Source organism: Suncus etruscus, chromosome 4, assembly GCF_024139225.1.
Source record: "Suncus etruscus isolate mSunEtr1 chromosome 4, mSunEtr1.pri.cur, whole genome shotgun sequence".
Lineage (NCBI taxonomy): Eukaryota > Metazoa > Chordata > Mammalia > Eulipotyphla > Soricidae > Suncus > Suncus etruscus.
The window spans coordinates 155033193-155059361 of NC_064851.1; the positions used below are offsets into that span (position 1 = coordinate 155033193).

Sequence of the window (26169 nt, forward strand, 5' to 3'; positions counted from 1 at the left end):
AGAATTCACTGTAATAACTGCAACACTAAAAGGGATTTTTCAAAGAAAACATTTATGGAAAATAATTCCCATATTGATAATTCATTTGAAATGTTTTGCTTTTGATGTAAAACAGATTAAAAAATTATACACATATGTGGATTTTCCTTTGGAAGACCTCAATTTAGCAGAATTCACTCAAGAAAATAATAACAAGATTGAAAAATATAATTTATCATCAGTATCAGAGTCGCGAGGGAGGGGGCAGCGGCAGAAGTCCCAGCGCCTTCAGACACCCCGGGCCCTGACAGCAGATCTTCCCCTGCCCTGGCTAACCCAAGAGCTCAATGGGAAAGGTCGCAGCCAATGCCCGAGGCCCCCCAGAGGAGCAAAACGGGAGGACAGGCGATCAAAGAGGAGGTGGTGAATGCGGTGGTGGAGGCCACGGTGGCCGGTGGCGAGGACGGCAGTGGCCGAATCCATGGCAGCGGTGGCCAGGGCCATGTTCGCAGCCCAGGCGATGGCAGTGTTCAGAGCCACTGGGAGGCGTGGTCGCGGTGAGGGGCGTGGCCATGGCGGCAATGGCGACAGGGGCGTGGCCGTGAGGGTGGGGGCGTGGCCTCAGCGGCAGCGGGGGCGTGGCCACGGAAGCAGTCCTAGCACCCTCAGCAGCTCTGCCCCAACAACAGCGCAAAGGCCTCAGGATGCCAAGGAGATGAGCCCGCCATGAGAACAAAAGCGGGAGGAGGATAATTCTGAAGTTCTCCTTGAATTTTATTGTATTGTATTTTAATCATTTTAATAAAGGTATTATCAATTCTCAAAAAAAAATATGGCGGTGTCCATGGCCAACGGGAGGCGTGGTTGCGGAGGCAGGTGAGGCAGGAGGTGTGCCACGGGCAGGGGTGTCCATGGCATCAGAGGAGACGGGGACGTGGTCCCGGATGCAGGGGGCGTGGCCATGGCATCAGAAGAGGCAGTGGGTGCCGTGGAGACAGGGGGCGTGGCCTTGGCCTCAGAGGCGGCAGGGGGCGTGGCCTTGGCCTCAGAGGAGGCTGTGGGCGTGGCGCAGCGGCACCAGAAGCCAAGGGCATGATCGCAGAGGCAGGGGCCATGGCATGGCAGCAGCGGAGGCAGTCCCAGCCTCCTCAGCAGCTCTGCCCCAGCCCGGCCTGCAGAAGACCTACAAGGAACAGGCCGATGCCCGAGGCTCCTTCCCCGTGAGAAAGGAGGCCGCAGCAGAGAGAGGAACCGTCAGGAATAAGACATGACTCAGGCGACGGTGGTGGCGGCCATGTTGGCGGAGGGGATGTTGGCGGAGCTGGCGCCTGCAGCCCCCAGAAAGGTGGAGGCGGCGAGGTGACTGGAGCCGTGGTCGTGGCGTCAGTGGCCCTGAACGCACCTGTGAGGGGAGTCAACCCCTTGCTGATGGTCTGCGAGTCCAAAAATAACTCCCAGAAAGAAATTAAATCCCATTCTTCCATCCCCCCTTTTGGGGGAGACCTTGGTAATAATATCCGGAGTAAATAATCAACAAATGCAAAAGATTAGGGAACCAAAGGTTCGGCAAAGAGTCTTGTCAGTTGCAGCCAGCTCCAAAAAGCAAACCGAACAAGCCGTCAGTTCTGGCAAAAGAGCCCCTTATGCCTCCCCAACAAGCTATTTATTTCTTTCCTTAATCACCCCCACCTGGAAGATCCAGGTGGGGCGACAGGCAAAAACAATCTTACAACAAATACACAACAGTGGCAAATGGACATCACACATATTAAGAAAGTTGGCCGTGGTGTGCGAGCAGAAGGCTGCGCTACAGGCTGAGGCGGCAGGCCTGGCCGTCTTCCCCAAGTGCCTCGATTTCTGCCTGCACCACAATGATGAGAGGTAAACGAGATGATGGAAGAGATTGAAGACCAACCCGAGGTGGTCAGTGAAGACGAGGCGATGCCAAAGGAGGTGGCGGCAGCAGTGGCCATGGCCTCAATGAAGTTGGCAGTGGTGGCCATGGACCTGAAGGAGGTGGCAGCAGAGGCGGCCAGGTGGCCGTGAATGCACCAGCGGCAGGAAAGGAGGTGGCGGCCCTGCGTGTGGTGTCAGCAGTCCTAGGGCCTTCAGGAACCCTGGGAGTACCAAGGACCGCCCAAGAAAGGGCAGAGAACACAAGGGGCCAATGCCTGAGTCACCCCCCTAGCCAAAGAGTGACTTTTTCTTTTGGGCCACACCTGGCTGCGATCAGGTTCTTCCTGGCTCTCTGCTCAGAGCGTTCAGCCACTACTGCTCCCACTTCTCATAAAGGACTGCACCCCACTAGAATTGCTGAGATTCAGGATGCCTGCAGCAGTGAAGGAGGTTTGCGGGGGAGAGAAGCCTTACCTATCACCAGACATTCTGGAGGGAACACACTCAGAATCCAGCGACTTCAAATAGACTATTCATATTGAACCCAGCCAACATCATAGAAAAGGAGATCAACGGCTCCAAAGTCACCCGCCGGGGCCTTTTAGAGTATTTGAAGGCATATATTAAAATTTACCAAGGAAAAGACCTGCCGCACCCCAAGTCCATAATTCAGGCCACAGTGGAAGCCAACAACTTAGCAGCTGCCATGTCTGCCAATGATGTCTACTACTACAGGAATATGGAGGTTTGCAGGGAAGAGAAGCCTTACCTATCCCCAAAAATTCTGCAGGGGAAACACTCAGAATCCCGGCAGATTGCTCTGGATCCTTTTAAGAAGACCAAGATGGGGGGGGGGGGGGGTGTTTCAGCCTTCCTTACCAGGAGGAGCTGGAGAAGGAGATCAGGGAAGTCTACAAAAGCTTCTGCAAGTACAACAGCAAGAACATCTTCAGCGCCTTCCACAACCCCGCCCTGCTCTTCTCGGGCATCCTGGCCTCGTACATCCTTTCAGGGATCATGGGCTTCTTTTGGGCTGGAGGTTCCTGGCGCAGCTCTTCAAGTGCCTGGTGGGTTTGCTGCTGATCGCGCTGCTCTCCTGGGGCTACGTGCACTACTCTGGCCAGTACTGGGAGCTGGGCTGTGCCTTTGATTCTGGAGCCTACTACATTTTAGAGTAGGCCGCTTCTCATATCAGCAACTCCAGGCCACAGTGAGGGAGGATAAAAAAGCTCAGTAGCATCTCTACAAAAGAGGACCCATCAGGAACTCTACTTCCCCCTATTGATTCCTGGCTGTCTGCCACAGCCACAGGTCTGGGGCAGGGGAGCACAGCTCTCGGGCCATTCTGGAGGAGCGGAACCGGCTCTCCTCGAGGACCCTGCCTCTCCCGCGTACTTCGGGCTTCAGGGCGTCTCTTGGAATCTCCTTTTCCTTGTGGCCCCAGCCCCGAGCTTGTGTCTTATGGCTCTGCTTTGTGCACTTTAGGAGGGGGAAAGCTAGAGGAGAGAATGGAGACTGAGCAGTTTTCAGTCCTTTACCCACCACTTGGTGCCTTGGAAGGTTGAATTCAGGTGTTTTGCACACATGATGGGGAGATGGAGAGCCGCACTCAAGATCCTTTTTGGGGGGTGCAGATTCTCCCTTCTTTTATTTTATACCTTTCTCTTTTTGAGAAGAAACCTTTTTGTTGGGGACGGGTGGGGGGGGGAAGCCTCATATAAACTTAGAACAAAAGACTGAAAATGATGCCTTACAGGCGGCTGCGGAAATCCCAGCGCCTTCAGGTGCCCCTGCCCTGGAGCACCAAGGAGCACCAAAGAGCTCGTTCGCCTTTGCCTTCGCAGCCAATGCCCGAGGCCCCGCAGAGGGGCAAAAGGGGCTGTGGAGGCAGGGAGGGAGGCCACGGTGGCAGCTCTGCCCCAGCCCCGGGCGCAGAAGGCATCGGGATGCCAAGGAGATGAGCCCGCCACGGGAACAAAATGGGGAGGAGGATAATTCCGAAGTTCTCCTTGAATTTTATTATTTTTATTGAATTTTAATAAAGATGTTTTTAATTCTATGAAAAAGAAATATGGCAGTGTCCAGGGCCATGGGGGCGTGGCCTCGGTGACAGGGGGCGTGGTCAAGGCGGCACCGGAAGCAGGGGGCATGGCCGTGGCAGCAGCGGAGGCAGTCCTAGTGCCCTCAGCAGCTCTGCCCCAGCCCACAAAGACCTAGAAGGAACAGGCCGCTGTTCCCTCAACAGACTGGTCATGGCAGCACTGTCAAGGGCCACAGATGGGAGGGTTAGCGGCGACTTCAGACACCCCAGGCCCCGACAACCCCAGATCTTCCCCTGCCCTGGCTAACTGAAGAGCTCTTTGGGAAAGGCCACAGCTGACGCCCGAGGGCCCCCAGAGGAGCAAAAGGGGGAGGACATAACATTTCTATGGGACGAAGATTTCCAGTTTAAATGTGTTCTCCCCTTTGGGTATTAGTCTTTATTTAATTTTAATCTTAACAAAAATGTTCTTTTTTTTAAAAAAAAAAAAAAGATTTACAAAAGACATGGCACAAGAAACTCTCAAGGCCAGAAGACAGTGGTGGGAGATTGTGACAAGACTGGATGCAATGGAGGCTTCACCTAGAATACTTCACCCAGCCCGACTCACATTCAGATTTGAAGGAAGGATACATAGCTTCACAGATAAGCAACAGCTCAGAAACTTCACAGATGCAAAACCAACCTTACACGGGAAACGGAAAGGCCTACTTTAAGACAAGATAGACCAACAGACACAACAAACCTATAAATAAATATGCATTAAATCACATGACAATCATCTCTCTCAATGTCAATGGACTAAATGGACCAATTAAGAGACACAGAGTGGCGAAATGGATCAAAACATGAATCCAACTTGCTGCTGCCTACAAGAAACAGGCCTGAATAGTCAGAACAAATATACTCAAAAATCAAAGGCTGGAGGAAAATCATCAAAATGCTTAAGCCTTAAAAAGAATGTTTGGCATTACTAGGGAGCAAGCTAGGCAAGTAGTTAGAGAATGCCAAAGCTGCCTAATGTGTCCCCCTTACCCCAAATGGGAGTAAATCCTAGGGGATTAAGACCTAATATGTTGAAGCAAATGAACGTCACACATATTCAGAAATTTGGCTGCAGTGTTTGAGCAGAAGGCAGTGCTGCAGGCTGAGGCAGCGGGCCTGGCCGTCTTCCCCAAGCACCTCAACTTCTGCCTGCACCACAATGACTAGAGGTAAACGAGATGATGGAAGAGATTGAAGACCAACCCGAAGGGGTAAGTGAAGATGAGGCAATGCCAAAGGAGATGGCGGCAGTGGCCATGGCCTCAATGAAGTTGGCCGGTGGTGGCCATGGACCTGAAGGAGGTGGCGGCAAAGGCGGCCAGGTGGCCGGGCATCAGTGGCCATGAATTCACCGGTGACAGGAAAGGTGGTGGTAGTGGCCCTGCATGTGGCGTCAAGAGTCCTAGGGCCTTCAGGCACCCCTGGGAGCACTTAAGGACTGCCAAAGAAAGGGCAAAATACAAGGGGCTAATGTCTGAGTCACCCACCTTGCCAAAGAGTGACTATTCTTTTGGGCAACACCCAGCGGCGCTCAGGGGTTCCTCCTGGCTCTTTGTTCAGAGTGTTTGGCCACTTGTGCTCCCACTTTCTTCTCATGAAGGACTCCACCCCTCTAGAATTTTTATTACGCAGGACGCCTGCAGCAATGGAGGTTTGTGGGGGAGAGAAGCCTAACCTATCTATCACCAGACATTCTGGAGAGGAAACACTCAGAATCCAGCAACTTCAGTTGCAGACGCTGATACCATTCATATCGAACCTGGCCAACATCATAAAACAGGAGACCAACGGCTCCAAGGAGAAGACCTGCCACACCCCAAGTTCATGATTCAGGCCACAGTGGAAGCCAACAACTTAGCAGCTGCCGCATCTGCAAAGGATGTCTACTACAGGAATATGGAGGTTTGCAGGGGAAAGAAGCCTTACCTATCCCCAGACATTCTGCAGGGGAAACACTCAGAATCCTGGCACCTTTCTCTGGATCATTTTAGGCAGGCACTTTTGACAGTACTAACCCTGGAGAATCTACTAATCCCCCAATAGCACTAATTACCAAACTAAGGGAAGAAAATCCTATGCTAACACTTGAAATTAAGGGTAGGATGGAGCATAAGTTACTGTGATATCTCTTAAAGATTGACCCCAAGACTGGCTTCTTCAAGAAATCTCATTCTGGGGCCGGGCGGTGGCGCTAGAGGTAAGGTGCCTGCCTTATCTGCGCTAGCCTTGGACGGACTGCGGTTCAATCCCCCGGCGTCCCATATGGTCCCCCAAGCCAGGAGCGACTTCTGAGCGCATAGCCAGGAGTAACCCCTGAGCATCACCAGGTGTGGCCCAAAAACAAAAAACAAAAAACAACAACAAAAAAAAGAAATCTCATTCTTTGGATGGAGTAAGTGAAGTTTTAAAACCTTCAGAGCAAAGTGCCAGGTTCATGGTATGCAAAGGCCCTAAGGAACAGAAGGCCATGATCAAGAACACATGTGGGCCTAATTCCTTTGACCTTGTGGGGGTAGGACTTGCATTAACAGTGGAGTGCACAATTTCATATTCCTCCTGTTGTATATGAAAATATTTCCATAAGATTATCCTTTGCTTGTTGCCCACCTTGACCTTCCAGATGGGGGCGCTGCTGAGAGCCAAATAAATAGCTTGGGTGCCAGGCATTCAGCGTTGGTTGCCAGAGTTGGCTGGCTGGGTCTAGGTGTTTTGGAGCTAGCAGCAGGCTGACAAAGGACTCTCTTCACCCAACCATTTACTCCTTAACTCTCTTGTCTGTGTGGCTTATTTGCTGCGGATAAATATTACCAAGATCTCCCCCCAAAGGGAGACAAGGGATGGGAATCTTTCTCATTCTGGGAGCTCTTTGCGGATACTCAATCAACAAAGGTGAAAACGGGACCCAACAAATGGGGCAACACCTCCTGCTCCAGAAATCCACGGATTCAGAGACTCAATTTTTACTAGGGACCACTACCATTAAAGATATGGTATCAATAAAGATTGAATGGAGATCTAATGATCCAGTATGTACAGGTCAGTGGCCCCTAAAAGCAAATAAGTTAGAGGTGCTGAAAAAAAAGTAAACGAACAATTAAAGCTCTGTCATATTTGTGATTCAAAAGAAATTAGAGAAATGGTGACTTTTAATGGACCTTAGAGCTGTGAATTTATCCATGCTCTGAGTAGGCAGCAGACTGGCCTCTCTTCACCAGTAATCATTCCAAAAGATTGGCCCTTGATAATCGATTTAAAAGACTTTTTTTCATATTCCCATTCATCCAGAAGACAGAAAATGTTTTGTATTTTCTGTACAACTTCTCGACTTACTCTGGTTGTCCTATGCAAAGGGCTTTTTAAATAAGATTAAGAGGCACGCACTCTCGAACACATCCACAAAGGTTTACAGAGACAGTGGACTCCTGCTATATCCCCAAACTATTGAAGACACTATCACTGTCATGTATCCTTCCAACTGCTTTAAGTAACTTTAAGAGCTTGTGTTCACATCTCGACAGAAGATTGGTCTGAATCTGTTCCCATCAAAACAGTAGAACTTTTTGCTGGCTAGAAAAGTTTATTCAGTCCATTTAGAACTGCCATTATCAAACCAGCTAAGTTGAGGGGTGCGAGTATGTAAAGAGTGCAACCAGAACCTCCATGATACACAATTTAATCCTCAAGGATTCTGGTGACCACTACCAACCGTGTTGAGAGGCTCTTCTTGGGTCTGAGCAGAAAACAGTCATGCCAGAGACCTGAGAACTGTATGTGTGAGACTTAGCAAGGAGTGAGACTTAGCAAGAGTAGGGATGGAGTCTTCTCTGAACAGCAAAGGGGTTTCAAATCTCCTGGTCCCCCCAAACCCACTCTGCATTCCCACACAGTGAATGTGTAAACATCAGGGCCCCCTTAATAGGAATGAGCCCCCAGGAAAGGGGCTCCGTGTCCACTCTGTGGAGGTGGTAGGCGTATCCACACACCTTCCCAAATCTGCCCTTCAGTGAAAGTGAGAGCTGGGAAGAGGAGGAATGGGGTAAGGCCCATGCTTGATTTGAGGGTGCAGACCATTTAGCATAGGTACGTCCCCACCCCAATGTCCTTCACTGGGCCATGGCTGAGCTCCCACAAGGTGGAAAATGTCTGCTGTCCCCCAGGAGGCGAGGGTGACAAGTCACGAGCCTCAGTCCTGAGCTTCTATGGAAGACTCTTGCCCCAGACTATGGAGGGCACTGCTAGGGCATTCTACAGATTTCCACAGGGATTTTTTTTCCTGAGGAGTTCAATAGGCATGAGTGTGTGTGTGTGTGGGGGGGGTTCAGGTGCTCTCCGACTGCTCCCCCTGCTTCCAAGTGGGGGAGATAGAGGAGCAGAAAGTCTTAGGAAAAGTTGGTTCTAGTTGGATGCACAAAGTGTGGACATCTGATCATTATCAGGTCACCTCTGTCAGTTGGTTTCTAAATTTTGGCATTTGAGACCTTCAGGCTCCAGATCTTCAAAATCTAAGGTCATAAGGGCAGAAGATCAAGCAGCACATCCAGGATCTGTCTCAGGGATAGGAGAGGAGTCAGGATGCTGGCTGGGCTTTCCTGTCCCACACTTGCCTGTGTGCATAAGACCAATAGGAGCAATATTCGCTCTAACCTGGAGGGGGCAGCAATAACCCAATTTAGGCATTTCTGTCCTGAGCAGCTTTTTCTTTGCTCCAGGAACGAAAGGGAAAGATTCCACCAGGGTGATTTGAAGGCAAATTTAAATTCTAACAATTTAGGCTCAGAGGTTAGTTTCCTAAGCAGAGCTGGGACCAAGTGTCTGAAGTATCAGGCAGAATAAGTTAAGAACTTTGAGCTTATTCCCATCTCAGCTCCAGGACTCGGTATTTAAAATTCAATAGCTGCAATTTTTCTCAAAACCCAGAGATGAGTGAGTACATTCTGTGTTTCTCTCTTCCTCTGACTTATTTCACTCATTTCTCATTTTGAGAAAAATGAAAAACATTTGTGTAATGATTCTCAGACAAAATAAAGGACTGTAGAGTCCAGCTCCCGACATGAGCTCACCACAGGGATTGTTTAGTTCAGTCACAGAAATAATTACTCTGAGTGCTGTCATAACAAAATGTGACTGAATGAGGGAAGTAGAAAGCCTGTCTAGAGTACAGTCCAGTGTGGGGAGGAAGGACACTTGGGATATTGGTGATGGGAATATTGCACTGGTGAAGGATTTTTTTATATATACATTTATAAAAATATCAAAAATAAAAAAGAGAAAAGGCCTCCCAATGCTTATCACAGGCTGTGTTCTTTACACTGACTATATAGAAAGAGGAGGTGCAGTAAATGCTTCCCATATACACCTCAAACCAGACCCTTTGCCTGGTTTGTATTGTGAATGGGGGGACAAAAAAAATTCAATAGCTGCAGTTTCTCTAAATCTGTCCTCGTTATTAAAGTCAGAGAAGCCAGTATGCAAATCAAGTTTTCGAGTCAGCTTGACCAGCACCGATGAAGCATTTTTTCTTCAGAACATGGAATGCTTCACAAATTTGCATGTCATCCTTACACAGAGATCATACTTATCTTTGTATGGTTTCAGAGTGAGCACCCCGATACAGCATTCTAACATGGCTCCCCAGAAGCCATTACAATGCCCCCTATCCTAGCATGACTATTTTGCCACTGATCGGTAGAGGTTGGTTGAGGGGCACAAGCTGGATAGGTTTGGGTCTAAAGGCAATAGTAAACCCAGAAACTTGAAACCCAACTGCATGTTGCCAGGGAGTTGATGGGGAGGACCAAGAAGGCAATACTGCAGGAGACCAGGCCTGGGGTCTGTAGCCAGATGCCTTCATGCCTCAACTTCCAGAGACAGCTTTGGTTAGCATTAGGGACTCAACTGCTGAGAAACTGCCTGGCTAACTCTGAACATGCAGCCCAGGACACAGCTCTGTGGACCAGTGGATTATCTCCTTAAACAGGAGAACAAAGAGCAAATTCCCCTAGTATTGTGAGCTGGGGAATTCTTTAGACAGGACTGAATCTGTGCCAATTGGTAGCAGACAACAGCCACTAGGAAGCAACAGTATAGATCCTGGATGCTACATACAATCTCTGCCTGCCAATTCATTGTTCAAGCCACTTCCAAAGGTTTCATTGGAGTGACAGTGGTCGGTACAGCAGGGAGTTGCGCTAGTTTGTCCCACTGAAATTAGGAGTGGCTGAAGCATACAGAAGACCCGGGCCAGCCACACTGTCCTTTTGTCCTTATCCCATTGAATCAAGGTGTTCCTTGAAGTGCATTTAGGCTTTTTTGGGGGAAAGATGCTCATGACAGCCACCCTTAGACTGAGCTCTGTTTACTGTAGTGATCCTTTGACAAGAACCTGAACCTCTGCCACCCCAAAGAGCAAACATCTTGGATTTTAGCATTTACTGAGTGCCAGGGGGCTCTGAGGAAAGATTATCCTTCCTTCTGATGACTGAATAGCATTTAATCTTTATGCATTGTCATACCTTTTGCTTGTGTTGTAGATGAGAAGATCCTGAAGGTGACTGAGGGAAGAAATAAACCATTGTGTAAAACCAGCATCGAGCAGAGAGTCTCCAAAATGTCCACTCCCTACCACCAGGACCAAGTCCTTGTCAAGTGAAGGCCTTTTGTGGTTTCTTGGCATCCAAGGATGCCCACTTGGGCTTAGTGACTGGCAACGGCCAATCATGTGTACTAGGCCTTGAGCTTGTTGAGCAGAAATTGGACCATAGAATATGCAGGGCTGTAGGATCTTCCCCAAATAGTTTCCCACCTTCATGCCTCATATACCTTTTGAGAATCTCCATTCTAGCAGCAGCCCAGCTCCCAGATCACTGCTGGTTCAAAAGCTATATAGTACAAAGACATCCATATGAGTTCCCACTTGAAGAAACCAGGGTCTTTTGCTTGGATCATGGTAGTTTCCCAAACACATCTGGCTACAGTGGACTACAGCTAGGAAGGTCTCCAATAGGTGGGGGAGACCCCTACTGGTGCTTACGAGGTAGTAGTAGGGTGCTCCTTCCTTCAAGTACTATTGTACTTTCTTCAAGTGCATTGCAGTTGTAGCATTCATTAGTGTTCCTCAGAAACTGGCCTACAGCATCAAGATCACATTCTGGAAGTACAGTCTGCTTTTTCGGTATCTGCAGTGGTTCAGTAAGACTCAGAGGGCCTGAAGTGGAGTTCAACCAGCTGGCTTATGCATCTCCGAGGAGCTGCAGAGCCATTTTAGCTAAAAATCTGGGAGCATGTATTGATCTCTTGGAGAATCACAGATTCGCCTCCCCCCTCTCCCATGCTTTACATGTGCTGACCCAGCTAGCTCCATCTTTCTCCATTACCAGACAATTCTATGGTGAAATCCCAAGTCATGCAGGTACCATTGTGGTCCCTAATGGAAGTACAGTGACAATTAGTCATTAATGCCTTTGTCCCTTTGTGGGATCTCTCCCTTCTCAGAAGATCAGTAGAAACAGGTCAAGTGGGAGAGAAGGTGAAGGCAGAGTATAGTCTTAGCTCATCCTGTGCCTTTTCCAAAAATAAGGACCGGGCCTCAGTTTCCTCATACATTCCCAGCAGCTATCTTAAGGATCTTCTGGCTTGTCCCTTCCAGCTCTCAGACTTAAATTCCTGAGACTTCCTAGAACACAAAGTGGCCAATGCACTTTAAATTAGTTAGTGTAACTAGCCCAGGCATCCTCATAAGTGGAGGTTTTAGAAAAGCAGTGATGACTCAGGTGCCCAGCAGCAACCCAGTCTGATTCATGATTTCCATGATTAGAAAAAGAACCATTTCTGGGTAGGGAGTTAGTCAGCCTGGAAGCCAGCTAGGAAGTCTGGTAAAAGCAGCTGAAAGGGAGACAGAGGCCGAGAGAGCCCAGTAGGAGTAGAGAAGTAACTGCTAAGAAAGGCTTTGTATGCGAGGCCATGTGAGGAGGTGCACATGAGGGTAGGGATTGTGAACTAAAGCTGCTGACTCCTGGGACTTTATGTGGCTGCTTTGTGAATGTCTCCGCCCTCACCCTGCAACCTTCAGACTGGCCAGACCATAGGGGCTGCGGGAGCCGGGTTGAGCCCAGAAAGGCCTCACCATCCCACATCAACTCTAGGACTAATTAATTTATATTAAGACAACAATTCTAATCTACTTGTGGCCCTCTCTTCACACAGCCATGTGCAGGTTCAAGATTTGGTTTTAAAGGAAGCCCAGGTCAAGTAGGGTCACCTCAGAAAGCCTTAGTCCCAGGCAACCTCTAATTCTGGGAGCCCTGTTAATGGGGAAGGGAAGCAGCACCATGGTGCCACTTGAACTTTACTAGCTAGGCAAGAGACACCAAGCAGAGACTCCTGACTCTTTATGTCCCCCCAAAATGGTAAGACATGCTCAAAACGTAATTCCAATTCCCTAGGTTTTCCACCAAGGACCTGACTAGAATCCATATCCCTGTCTGAATCCTGGGAGAGAAACATTTAGCTACTGCATCTTTACTTCTGAGGCTACAGCCTTGCAGCCTTGGCCCTCTCCCAACTCTAGTGTGTTTCTGCTTAATTTTGAGCAAGGAGCAACTTCTATCTTTGTGAACCCCAAATAGCCTGGGTTTGAGCCCAAGAATAAGGGTTCAGTGATTGGGGAAAAGCCCATGGAGAGAACAGCGCAGTGGTCCAAGTCTGATTCCAGGCTCCTCCCAGGATAAGAGACTTCGCTTTACACACTTTCTTTCTAGATCCTAACGTGCAGGCCAAGATGAGATTGTCATGGCTTTTTTTTTTTTTTTTTGGTTTGGTTTTCTTTTATGGGATGGGAGTAGAGGGTGGCTTTTTTTAGTGCTGTATTCTAACCCTGAGTGAGGGAATTAAAGCTGTTTTAACTCCCTACGCATCACGTTGGCTATATTCATTGCTGTAGAGCAGGGAGTTGCAGGTTTATTAAGATGTGGTTAGAAAACAGCTGTTCTCTAATAGTGTGGTGAGGTAAAACTGAAAACCCTTCTGAGCTGAATCTCACTAATCTGCAGAACCAGTATCTTTAACTCTGCCTCAGATAACAGGGACTGAGCATGTGGAGTTTGCCTGTTGATGCTGACTCTTGGGTACCCTTGAGGTCATGTCCTCATGCAGGGGCCATTTCCTCACCCCCACTGATCTACTTAGGTGCCTAAGAGGGGGCCAAGCTGGGGTCCACATTCCCCAGGGTGCTCGCTTACAGCTACTTTGCAGTAGAGGTGACAGAGGTGGTGCAAGGTATAGCATTTGGGAAGGGGGACAGGCAGGGGCGGCTCAGTAACTCACTTGGGTACCCTATTGTTAGGACCAAGCACTGGAAAGGTGCTGGGTGGCTTCCTCATGCCTGTGCTGCTGTTTCCTTTTTTCATGTGGATACCCGAATTAGTCCTAGAGAAATTATGTGAAACTCCTTGCATTCAGGTGCTGTTGTTTGGACATCAAACATGAAAGCCCCCTCCCCCCAATCTCTTCCAGAAGGGATCTCCCCACACCCTTCTGCAAAAGGACAGAGACCCAAGAGAGGAGCAAACTAAAGCCTAGAAAGGGCCTTTTCGAATCCTCTTTGGGTGCTGAGCTCGTTGCACATTGGTTGTTGGCGTAGGGCTCTCATCTGCTGCTTTCTTCCAAAACGCCCTTTACCTAATTCCAGGTGCTGCTTATAAACAGAAAGACCATCAGGTCCCCATTATGCCTGCTCTCTCCAGATGCCTCTTTTCAGTGTTTCCCATTTTGTAAAGGAGCAATCTGTCTTCTAAAAGAAGGCATATGTCCTAAACCTGACCTGACTTTGCAGAATTTGTCTCCTACTGGAAGGTCAGAATCAAGTCTGTGTGGTATTGGACAAGGAGACACCAGGAATTTTCCGTGATTTCTCCAGCTCTCTAGAATAAATGATAGCCTTGAACTTAGCTTCCCAAACTGGGTTGAAAGAGTACTATTGGTTCGCTTCCCTGAGGATTATATTGGAGCTCATTAAAAGCTGCTCCCCGAGAAAATGTAGTTCAGAGTCTTGAATCTCAGGGAAGGGGCAACATGAAGGGGTCAAGGGAGGAGAGCTGAGCTTGTGGGGGGGGGGGTGCTACCTTCCCCTACACAGTGCTAAGGAGGGGATGACTCTGGAAAGTGTTTGCCCTGTATCCTGAGCTCAGGAAGAATAGGCATGAGGGGAGCTGAGCTAGGAATGCCTCCTTCCCATGGGAAGGAAGTCTCAAGAGAGATAGAGAAGCCCTCCAAGGGAGTAGTTGGGGCCTGTCTTGGAGATTGGGGGTGGGAGGAAGTTGCGTGACTGACAGCTCCGCTCACAGATGGGCTGGGGAGATAAACTCCCTTCTTGCTTTCAGTGGAGATTCCTTTTCTGAGGTTATAGGCCTGCCCCTCACCCCAAATCAAACACGAGGCAACCTACTCATAGCACACAGCACACTTCTTAGCCCATGTGACACCACTTCTCAATTCGGAAACGGGCACAGATGAGCCAAAAACCAAATATATCAGGCAAGTTCCCACAACTACAATCTGGCAGGGGCCTGGGGGTGGTGGTGTCAGCCTGTCCCTGATATTTTCCCAGCTTGAGAGTGTGCCTCTTAGTGAGGTTATGAGACATGCTTGCACACAAGGAACCTGGAGTTTGCAACTGCCAGAAACCAATTGCCAGAGAAAACAGCTCAAGTGCTTTGAACCTCTCCCTGAGCATATTCCTCAGCCTCCCAAGGGTTTGGTAGCTGAGGCAGTACTGGATCTTCAGGATGGAGAGGCCCTTCACATTTAAAAAGTTAGGGAAAGTAAAGGTACCTCTGGGGTGATAGACCAGCCAGTCATTACTGCTCACCAATTCCCTTTCCATGGCCTTGGCTGGTATACCTTCATAGGAAGCCCCTCCTTATAAATCAGGATTTGGGGGTCTTACAGTGGCAAAGGACTTTTACTAGAGCAGAAAGGAGAGGCAGAAAAGAATCTTAGAAGATGAAGACTCTTAGCAGCTTTCTCCAGCCCTCGCCTCCTGTTCTTTTCCCCCTCTCATCTTCAGGATGGAACCAGGCGACCCTCTTTCTTATCTCTGGCTCAGAGTCACTTTACAGCTCCAAGTTCTTCTTTCCAGAGTCAGGGTACACTATGTCTGTCTAAAATCCAGAAAGTTACAAGAGAGCTTGAAAGCCTAGTATCCCCAACCCTTCCAAAATAAAAGCCCGCCCCCAATCTCTCCCAGAAAGAATCTCCCCACACCCTTCCAGCAAAAGGACAGAGTCCCGAGAGAGGAGCAAACTAAAGCCCAGAAGGGGCCTTTTTGAATCCTCTCTGGGTGCTGAGCTCATTGCCCATTGGCTGTTGATCCTCAGTGCCCATTGGTTGTTGGTGTTGGGCTTATGTCTCATTGGCTGGCTACTTTCTTCCAAAATGCCCTTCACCTGGGTCCAATAACTGTTCCTGGGCATCTCTAGTTCCTGGTGATGCTTATAAGCAGAAAGACCACCAGGTCCCCATTATGCCCTCTCTCTCTCCGGATGCCTCTTTCAGTGTTTCCCATTTTGTAAAGGAGCAATCTCTCTTCTAAAAGAAGGCGCGTGTCCTTCTAAAACCGACCTGTGCTTTGCAGAACTCATCTCCTATTGGGAGGTCAAAATCAAGGCAATACTATGTGCTATTGGACAAGGAGACACTAGGAATTTTCCGTGATTTCTCCAGCTCTCGAGAATAAGTGACAGCATTGAACTTAGTTTCCCAAACCTGGAAAGAAAGAATACTGTTGTACCCGTATTCATTTTCATGATCTCCCTTTCCCCCAGCCCCTTTCTCTCACCCACCAGATGCTCCTCAGCTGTTAACCAGAATTGGAATCTTCAGGGGGTGGGGGGGGGGGGTTACTGAAATCCTTCTTCAAATATTCACGCTTGGAATCGCACTGCATGGGCCCAAATACACGTTCTCTGATGTGACTAACTGTAACATTCCAATAATTCGATATTACCCCTCATCTCAAAATGAGGGTTCTCCTTATAAGCAGGTCAGGTTGGTAGCACCCTGAAGCTGGGAGGATTATGTGATCAGCACCCACTTAAAGGAATGCAGATGATTTAATCAATGAGAACAGAAGTAGTGTTTACTCTGCTGTAAATGACATTTGGTCTTTAGATGGAGCAACGGGAGACACCTGCAGTGCCATCAGAGGGGGAAGAAAGATGCTCATGGTTTCACTCATGTAAAAAAACCAGGCAAGGGAACAATATCTATTGCTAACCCCTTAGACATTGCAGATAACTCAGATTGCCAAGGGGATGGGGATACTAGAAGAAACCTGTGAAAAATCCTGGTGAAGGTTCAAGAACTTTACACATCAACAATAAAAAATGTGAACATAATTGTAACCATGTGGCCTCAGTGATAATAGGAAATGTCTTTAGAGCTAGTGAGATAGTCTAGGAATTGGCATGCATGGCTTGCCTGTGCCCAACCCTGGTTCTACTCCTGGCATTCCCTCCCTGGCTTGCTGGGTTTTGCTGTGTGGAGCCCATAATAAAGCCATCATGACTTTGGGACCTCGATGGTACACAGCTTCCACAGGACTTTGCAGCAACATATTATTGGATCCTTGTGTCGAACCACTGGAACGGTTGCTCAGGAATCATCAGAAATGGTCTCAGATCCTCTTAACACTGTTTGAAAGTCACTCTTCCAACCCCCATTTTGTAAGTATTATGAGAAGAGGAAGGAAAGAAACAAAAAAACTACTTAGATTCCTTCTAAAAGATGCACCAGGTACATAGTTGGTGCTCAGGGAATACACTCAGGGCCAGGCTTGAGCTTTGAGGAGCATTATGCTGCAGCCCACTTTACGGAACATGAAAATGTGGAGCTTATGCCATTGAGGGCTGTGAATGAGTTCTCACTGAAAGGGGCAGGTGAGGGGTTCAATCTTGGATCTTACTGTTGCAGTTCTCAAGCTCCTTCAAGCTCATTTTTATTCTCTAGGCTCAGTTTCCAGATCTGGAATGGCAAGGGCACCTCTGGGTGCAGGCAGGCAGCAGCTTTGAGCTGACCTTACCTATTTATAGCCCTCCTCATTGCACACACATTTTCCCCCAGCCCCCTGGCCACCCTAGTTCTAGACTGAAGAGGCAGCGCCATGCAGTTCCAGAGTTTCTCTGTAGAGCCCCTTTGGCTGAGGTTGTTTCAGATTCTTCATCAAGTCCTACAGCATGATGTGGGCTATTCGATTTTGCTACTACATGTTGCTGACATTGGAACCATAAAAAGACAGGTGGAACAGGCTCTTATTCTAAGCAAGTCCCGTCTTTTTTATTGATTTTTTGCTTGTTTGTTTTTGCTTTTGGGTCACACCCAGCAGTGCTCAGGAGTTACTCCTGGCTCTATGCTCAGAAATCGCCCCTGGCAGGCACAGGGGATCATATGGGACGCCGGGATTTGAACCACGGTCCTTCTGCATGAAAGGCAAACGCCTTACCTCCATGCTATCTCTCGGGCCCCAGCAAGTCACTTCTTGCCTGTCGACTTCCTCCTGGTGAGGATCTGGATCTGTTCTCTGTCCGATTATGACTCTGAGGCCCAGAACACCATCTGTCTGCCACATAGGAGTGCTCAAGGAATGGGTGTGGGCAATGCCAGTGAATGCATGACTGAATGCATGAATGGTGCAGCTGACCATTCTAATAATGAGGCTTTAGAAACAGACAGATGATGCTAGGACAGACAAGCTTCATCTGAGTCTAGTCCTGCATCCCAGAAAAATCCTAAAACTAGCCGAATTCTGCATGCTTGGCAGCATACTCTATGAATGCATAATCTTGGATGCATCCCTCTGTTTCTGGGAATTTCAGTATACTGAATTGTGAGCAGGAATATCGGGTTACACCCCTCTCTGGGTGATGAGGGGGACTAGGTTGAGACCATCTGCCTGAGGATGACTGTAGTGCTCTGAATTCCAAGTTGCAGGTGTGCTCTTAGAAGTCACCTTATTGCTACAGATGTCTCTGGGTCTATATATGTACATATTCAGCTACCTGGCTCTACTCAAGTGTGGATCCTGGACTATAGGCAGGGAAAGGTCATGGTCCTAATGGATCCCCAACATGGTGCCTGTGGGACATTTTCTGTCTCGCCTCCCCCCAGATGCTGGTTCAGAATTGTATCTGGCCTCCCCATACTGATTTCCAACAGATGTTCATCTAATGAGCCTCACTGTAATCTCAGGGCCTTAATGTAGTGCTAGGGTATGCTAAGTTGGAAATGGCTATCATCATGGCCTGCAAAGATGGTCTGGCCACTGTTCAAGACTATCTTCCTCTATTGGTATGTAAAGGGAATTTATCTTCTTCCATCACCTCTCCACCTTACCCCTGGCCATTGCCTCCACCCCCAGGGGGCCTAGCTTCTGCTGGAATGACAAAAATATCTGTGCCAGAACTTTCAACTCAGAACATGCTCAGTTTACCATGATGTAGGGGAATGACCAGAGAGTGGAGCAGAGAAGGAGCAGGGCTCCAAAAAGGCTGGAAAGTAATTTTGGCAGCCCCAGCTGAGCAGCTTTTCAGGTGATGTTGAACTCCTGGAGGACTTGAAGCAGATGTTTCTGGGACTAGAGATGGAATGCTCAGGGCAGGAGAGAGTAGGTGAGGCTGGGATCAGGGGATAGCAGGGAACGTCCATTTACAAATGCAGGGGGACCTTCTGGCCTGGAGAGAAGAGTCAGGATGGAGAGGTGTTTCTTTTGTCTTCTTTGGAAAGGACTCATTTGTCTGAATGACCTTGAAGACCCAGCTGGTGTGGCCAATGAGCCAGATTGTGCTTCTCAGCACACAACACACAAACAGGCACTGGTCCTCAGGAGCAGTGACATCCAGATTCTCTTTTCAGACATTCCTATCACCAGCTTATCCATGGGGGCAAGAGACTTTTTGATAGTTCGGTTGCATCAACTAATGGCAAGAGGCATCATGCTGTTCTTGAGACACATTCTTTCTGCTAAGACAAAAAGTTGGGCCAAGTGTAGGGCATTTGTCTTGCATGTGGTCAACTAGAATTTGATCCCCAGAATCTTATATGGTCCCCCAAATCTGCCAGGAGTAATTTCTGAAGGCAGTGCCAGGAATAACCCCTGAGCACTGCTGGTGTGTGTCCCCAAAACACAAAGAAAAACAAAATGAAATAAATGAACCAAAATCAATCCTTAGTTGGCAACCTTATGCAGGCTTGGAGTGAAGTTTCATGTACCCTCTGACAGCCTGCGACAAATTCAGGAAGTAGCAACTTTCCCACACAACCCTATTTATAGTTTTAATTTGGGCGAGCCTCCCATGCAGTGCTCAGAAGGCTGGAGGGCACTTTTCTAGTGATATTAGGTTAACTGATGGTTAAGTGCCAGGATGGGTTGCTGATTGGATTCTCTAATTTTGAGAGTCCCCAGGACCAGCCATGTGAGTATGCTGGGGTCTCCAGGGCTATACCTACCAATATTTAGGAGACTATGGTGCCTGAGATAGACCCAAGGTTGGGTTCTTTTCACAGCCCATGTTACAGGGAACAAACCACCTTTATGTGCTATATTTGACTGAGACCTAATGCCTTGAGAGTGGCTAAGGATGGTTTGAACTTGGAGCCACCTTACTACCAAACTTCTGGTGCAAATTTTCCACTGATGAAGTTATAGAGTCTGAAAGTAATTTATTTCTTTAAGATACACTTCTAGAAAATCTATTGAGCTTGGTTAAGACCAGTGCTGGGTTCTTTGTTATCTGGTTGAACAACAGAGAGATGTTGAGGAATCTGTGGCCAGGAGAGTTCTCATATTACAGGAACCTGTGGTCTGTACTCTTTCTCCTCCCAATAATTTCTAAATCCTCTGCTACTCACTCGAGAGAAAATCAATCCAGATAGACGCTGCCATGAGCAGCCCACATTTACTGCTTTCCTTTATGCCAGTGAAGGCTGATTCTATAGACAAGACCTAAAACTTCCTCGTGTGTGAAAATTGCATTGTCAGATATTGTGATGGAGTCTGGAGGGAAAGGAAAATTAAATGCAGCAGTAAGGAGAATATTCGCATAACCCCCTCTCACATCTTCTACATTTGGGCCCAGAGCTCTGCAAGTTTTTTTAAATTAATTACTTTATTTAAACATCACGGTTACAATATTGTTCATAATATAGTTCTTTTTTTCACAATTGCAAAGTTGTTCATGATTGAGTTTCAGTCTTACAGCCTTCACCATTACACATTTCCTGCCACCAACGCCCCAGTTACCCTCCTGCCCTCCCCCTGCCTGCCTCTAAGCAGACATATTTTTACCTCTATTTCCCTTTTATATACTCTGATTTGCAATATTGTTACTGGGCCAGTATCAAGCCTATCATATTATCTCCATTCAGTACCAAGTTTTAGTCCAGAGTGATTATTTCTAATTCTCATTTTCCTAGTGGGCCCTTCTCTATGTTAACTGCACTTTCCTCTCTTAGTGAAAAGCTTCCTCCCATGCACTGGTTTTATTGGCTCTCATTTCTATTGCCTCTGGATACTATTACCATACTATCTTATTGTTTTCATATTCTACAAATGAGTTCTGTGAGAAGGGGGGGAGGAGAGGGAGAAGGAGGAGAACAGCTGTTGTTAATTATTTTGATTATACAGTAACTTGCTGACTGGAATCTGGCTCACCTGCTGAGTGGCCCTTCTGGGCTATGGAAAGCTCAGTGTTAGCTGGAGGGGTCCAGCCATGTATTCAAACTCCCAAATAGAAATTCACTGAGCACTACTCAGCACCAGGTGCTGTGATAAGCACCTGTTCTTGGCTTAGGTTAGTTTTTGTTTTCTGTGCTTTGTGCTGACAAAAACTTGCCTGCAGCCAGGGGGATGGCCTTGGGAACAGAAAGCCAGTGGGAAGTGCAGTTCTCAACCAGGCATGAGCCAGCACCTCTGGAATCAGGATATACTTACCTTCAGAGCCTCTGTCTGGAAAATGTCAGCTACTTGCTGGCTTGTTACCTCAACAGGAACTGAATGCTGGAGTCACAGTACACATATGCAGTTGGTCAATGCCTACCTGACTTTTATCTCCCCCCACTCACTCCCTCATCACTGTTGTTATTTGCCTAATTTCTCTGGGTTTAATTCTCTCCCATCATCTCTCAGCCTGGGTGGCCACATCTGCATCAAACCTACTTGGTCAGAAATTTTCAGGCTTTGAAGAGCTTGGAGATATCCATGGCAGGGTGCAGGGATTTTGGTCCTAGATGCTTCAGGCAGGGCCTAGTGTTCAAACCTAGGGCTAGAGCCTCGTGTTTGAGATATGCTGCCTTTCCCTGCTCTATCTCCCCTCAGAAGTCTGCATTTCTCTCTCTTCTTCCTCTCTTCTCTTTCCTCTCCCTCTCCTTTCTCTCTCCTCTCACTTCTTTTTTTTTTTTATCGGCCACACTGTTTTGATGCTCAGGGGTTACTCCTGGCTAAGTGCTCAGAAATTGCCCCTGGCTTGGGGGGACCATATGGGACGCCAAGGGATCGAACCACGGTCCTTCCTTGGCTAGCACTTGCAAGGCAGACACCTTACCTCTAGCGCCACCTCACCGGCCCCACTCTCTCCTCTCATTTCTAACCCTATCTTCTATCTTTCCCTGCTATATTCCCCCCCACCCCCCGCCCCTGTGTTAGCAAATCCTGAGACCTAGGAAGTTACTAAATTTTAAAAGGCCCCAATTTGCTTCTATAGGAACTTTTTCAAAGCAGTCTGTACTCACAGAGAAGACATTTGAAAAAACGTAGCACCTTTAAGATAAGATGCTTGAAAAAATAACCTGTAGTCACAGGCATTAAGGGCCAGAGAAACGTTGGTTGCTTGTCCATGAGGCCTTTGGGAAATAAAGGGATGTAGCATAAATATTTATTGAGACATAACTTTAGCTGACATTTTAAAGATTACTTAGACATATAAACATACCCTATGAGGAACATTTGTGTAGATTCAAGTATTTTTATTTAGTCTTATAGAAATATTACTCATCCTCTAATCCAGTGGTTCTCAAATAGTGGGATGCGCCCCTCCAGGGGGCATGAGACTCCGTAAAGGGGGGGCCCTGTTTGACCTCAGCAAACACTGTCATAACAAGCTAAGCCCCGTGTTTATGTCTCTGAGAGTTGCTGTGTCCTCTTCAAACCCCGCTTCAAAAAGCTATGAATTGCAAAACATGCTCATTGTAGCCATTAATCCAGACATCACCACTGATTTAAAAAAATTAGCTCAAATTATATATTTTTGTTTTGCAGGTTAAAGTTTTTTTTTTTTTTTAATAAAGCTATTTACAGTCACGAGGATGAGGGCAAAAAATGTTTTCTTCTTCCTAGGGGGGCATGACAGAAAATAATTGAGAAGCACTGCTCTAATCTAACGTTGCTCTTAGCCTACGTACAGTCATAGTAAGGGTTAACATATCAGGCCTCAGTTCAGTATGCATAAAACCAAAACAATACTGGCTAGGCTAGGCCTCTGTGAGAGCAAAAAGTGGACTCAAGGGCCCGGAGAGATAGCACAGCGGTGTTTGCTTTGCAAGCAGCTGATCCAGGACCTAAGGTGGTTGGTTCGAATCCCGGTTTCCCATATGGCCCCCCCTGCCCCTCCTTGCCTGCCAGGAGCTATTTCTGAGCAGACAGCCAGGAGTAACCCCTGAGCATAGCCGGGTGTGGCCCCCCCCCCAAAAAAAAGTGGACTCAAAAGGAAAACTGCTGTGTCAATTTATGTTTTGAACAATTTACCCAGTGCTTTCTTTTGGTAAAATTAGTTTTGTCTAAATAGCTTTGTTTGAAAATTATGACTTGTCAAGAAATTGAATATATCTATATAGATATAGATATAGATGATATAGATATAGATATAGATATAGATATTCTACTTTGTGCTTTGAACGGAACAGAGCTTGAATCCAACCTGAATCCTTGGCCTCTGTCTCCCACAACAGCCCTTGCACACATCTTTCAAGAGAACCGCAAAGATTCCATAGTGTCATGACCAATCGGTCTGTGACATTCCTCCATCTAACTGCAGTCCCCACCTGACACATTACCCTAATCTGCTTTGTCCTCTGCTTCCAAACATTTGAGTGAAAGTTCCAGAAAAATGGACACTTTATCTCAGGAGGGCTGGTAGAGGAAATTCGTTGTTTGGCATTTAGATCTTACAGACCCAATTTGAGGCTGTAGAGAAAAAATGAAGGACAGGCTGGATGAATTAGTTTAATCCCTTGAAAAGCAGTTTCCCCGAAGAGGAACAAGGCTCTGTAAGCAGAGGGTGGGACCCTGAATTATCTCTTAGAGGGAATGTTTAGCTACCAGTAGTGGTTCAAACAGAAAGGGTCTTTGTTCTTAATTTAAACCAGACGGCAGAGAAGCACCAGAGGCTGGTTAGTAGCTTGTGAACAGCATTCAGAGTCCTTGTTTTCATCCTTCTTAGCCTGTTGTTTTTCATGCCAGAGACATTTCCTCTCAGTCTCAAAGAGGCTGCACAGATCCAGATCTCATCATGGGGGCATGAAAGACAATCTTAGTACAACAGTGATTCCCCCACCATGAGAACTGTTCATGATGTGGGTGAGTGTCGCCCCATGCAGAATTGCTCATCTGTTAACAAGGAAGATGAGCCACTAAGAATAGGGGCAGATGAGTTTTGATTATGCTACATTTTTGTTTGTTTGTTTGGGGGCCACAACCAGCAGGACTCAGGGCGTTCTCTTTATTCTATGATCAGAAATCATTCCTGGTGGGTTTGGGGACCATGTAGGATGGTAGGGATCGAACCCGAGTTTGTCCCAAGTTAGCTGTTTGCAAGGCAAATGCCCTAACACTGTGCTATTGCTCTGGCTCCAATTTTTTTTGGTTCTCTTTATTTTATTCTTGCTTCTTGTACATTTTAACCATAAAAACAAAATTATTTTAATATTATGAAAGAATTTCATTGCAGTTGGCTTTATAGTATGGATATTTTACACAACATTTTCCCATGGTATGTCCAGGAATAAAAGCTTGCATTTTGATGGTTTATTTTTAAGCCAGTTTTCCCCGTGTGATTGACACGTGATGCTACATTTCGTGACAGCCAAAGGGAATTGCTTTTAGGACAAGGGGCAATGCAGCAAAAATTAGAAAAGTGTTAGTGCCAGCCAGTTATCAGCCAGCGGTCATCTTCCTATGTGCCCCTCTTGAAAGGTCCCTTTTACTTGAATTTTTAAAATATTTTAATATCTTTATTTGAGCACCATGATACCAGGATTACAAACATGTTGATTACAAACAGCATGTTGTTTAGTATCCAGGTGTTGGATTTTCTCCACATTTCTTTTTATAATCAATCTTGATCTTTGTGGTCTTATTGTCTGATAGGGTGTTTGATATAATTCTTATATTTGTGAATTTATTTAAGTTGGGTTTATGTCCTAAAATGTGGTCTATCCTAAAGAATATTTCGTGTGCACTTGAGAAGAATGTGTATTCAAATTTTTGAGGATAAAAGGCCCTGTAGAGATCCATTAGTCACCGCTCTTCTAGTTTCTCATTTAGGGCTCTTATGTCTTTTCCAGTGTTCTGCTTAGGGGATCTGTCCAGTGGCGATAGTGGTGTAGAAACATTTTTGTCCATATATTTCTGTAGGTTTGTGAACAAAAGCCTTATATACTTTGCTGATTCTACATTTGGTGTGTAAATGTTGATTAGAGTTAGTACTTCTTGGTCTACAATTCCCCTGATCCATCCTTGTCTCTAAGTATTTTCTTGAGGTTGAATGCCATTTGCTCTGATACAAGTATACCTGTCTCAGCTTTCTTTTGTTTTCCAGTAGCTTGTTTAATTGTTTTCCATCCCTTTAATCTGAGTCTGTATCTGTCCTGCCTGCAGGACAGGTTATTTTCATGGGTATAGAGGGGTCCCAGCCTGAAAAGAGAATGGGGAGAAAGAAGGGTGCCAAGCAAAATAAGGCTTGTCAAGGCTCTGGTTTATTGATTGGTACAGGCTATTTTAAGCACAATTTTTACAGGGGGTGGAGAGAAAGCAGGATAAAACAGCCTGCATTACAGAGGTCAACTTGTGAGTAATCTTTACATACCATCTTTACATAAGGAGCACAGGAATACCTCAAGGTTAGTGAAGTTTCAAGGATGTCACAAGCTTCCTGGAATGTATGCCTGATAGGACACTGTGGTATTTCTTTGGGCTCTGGGGCTAGCCAATGCTAGGTTATATACTCTGGCCACATCAGACTGGTTTGTCCTGCTGAATTCCATATTAGGGTTTGGTCTCTGACATGTATCAATCCTCATTCTACTCTTTTCTTGCCTGGGTTATTTCAAATGGGAGATCTAGTTGGCTTGTATGTCCTTTCCTTTATACTTAAGGTTTTTCTTCTCTCACTGCTTTAAAGAGTCCATCTCTCTGTTTTTTGTTTTTTTGGGTTTTTGCCATTTGGATTACAATATGTCTTGTTCTGTAGGGTACGTTTTGTTTGGCACTCTTTATGCCTCTTGGATTTATACAGCAGACTCTTTTCAGAGAGTGGAAAATTCTCTGCTATTATTGCCCTACATAATGCCCTACATGTTCTTCTCCTTTCCCTTTTTCCTCCCCATCTGGTATTCCTATAATTCAGAGATTATTTCTATTGTCTTTGTTCATTAAGTACCTTCCATTTTCTTCCATTGTTTTGTCTCTCCTTTCTTTTCTGGTTTATTTATCAATGCAGGCTTGTAATTTGTCTTCAAGTTCGTCTACACACTGCTCCACCGGTGTCTCTATTTTTCTTAAAAACAACAACAACAACAGAAAACGAACAAAAAACCCAACCAGCTGCTTGTTTCATATACCCTTTGTATTATTTTCTTTATTTCTGCATCATTTCTCTTTTAATTTTTATTTCTTCTACTAGATTTGGTATTCTGTTCTTTTTCTAGTTTCTCAAGATGTGAGACTAAGTTTTTGATTTTAATGTTTTTTTTTTTTTGTTTCCCAATGTAAGCCTGTATTGCTATGTATTTCTTCATACCTCTCTTGCTAGAACCCAAAGGTTCTGATATTTTGTATCTTCATTTTCATTTTGAGGATTCTTATTCTTTTTTGACTTCCTCTTTGACATGGTGATGGTTTGATAAAATGTTCAGTTTCCAAATCAGAGCGCTTTCCCTGGCTTTAT

The 26169-nt window shown here is 46.5% G+C and overlaps 2 non-coding genes and 1 pseudogene across 2 annotated transcripts; 2 read left to right on the forward strand and 1 right to left on the reverse strand.

Annotated features, from left to right (window-relative positions):
• Positions 1-1869: 1869 nt before the first annotated feature.
• On the forward strand, positions 1870-3440 carry LOC126007286 (atlastin-3-like; annotated as a pseudogene).
• A 5793-nt stretch (positions 3441-9233) lies between these two features.
• LOC126007814 (small nucleolar RNA SNORA51) lies at positions 9234-9366 on the forward strand. The gene has a single exon (XR_007495296.1). It is a non-coding gene; the product is annotated as a small nucleolar RNA SNORA51 (small nucleolar RNA).
• Positions 9367-9482: 116 nt separating this feature from the next.
• On the reverse strand, positions 9483-9585 carry LOC126007657 (U6 spliceosomal RNA). Its single transcript, XR_007495161.1, has one exon. It is a non-coding gene; the product is annotated as a U6 spliceosomal RNA (small nuclear RNA).
• Positions 9586-26169: the final 16584 nt, after the last annotated feature.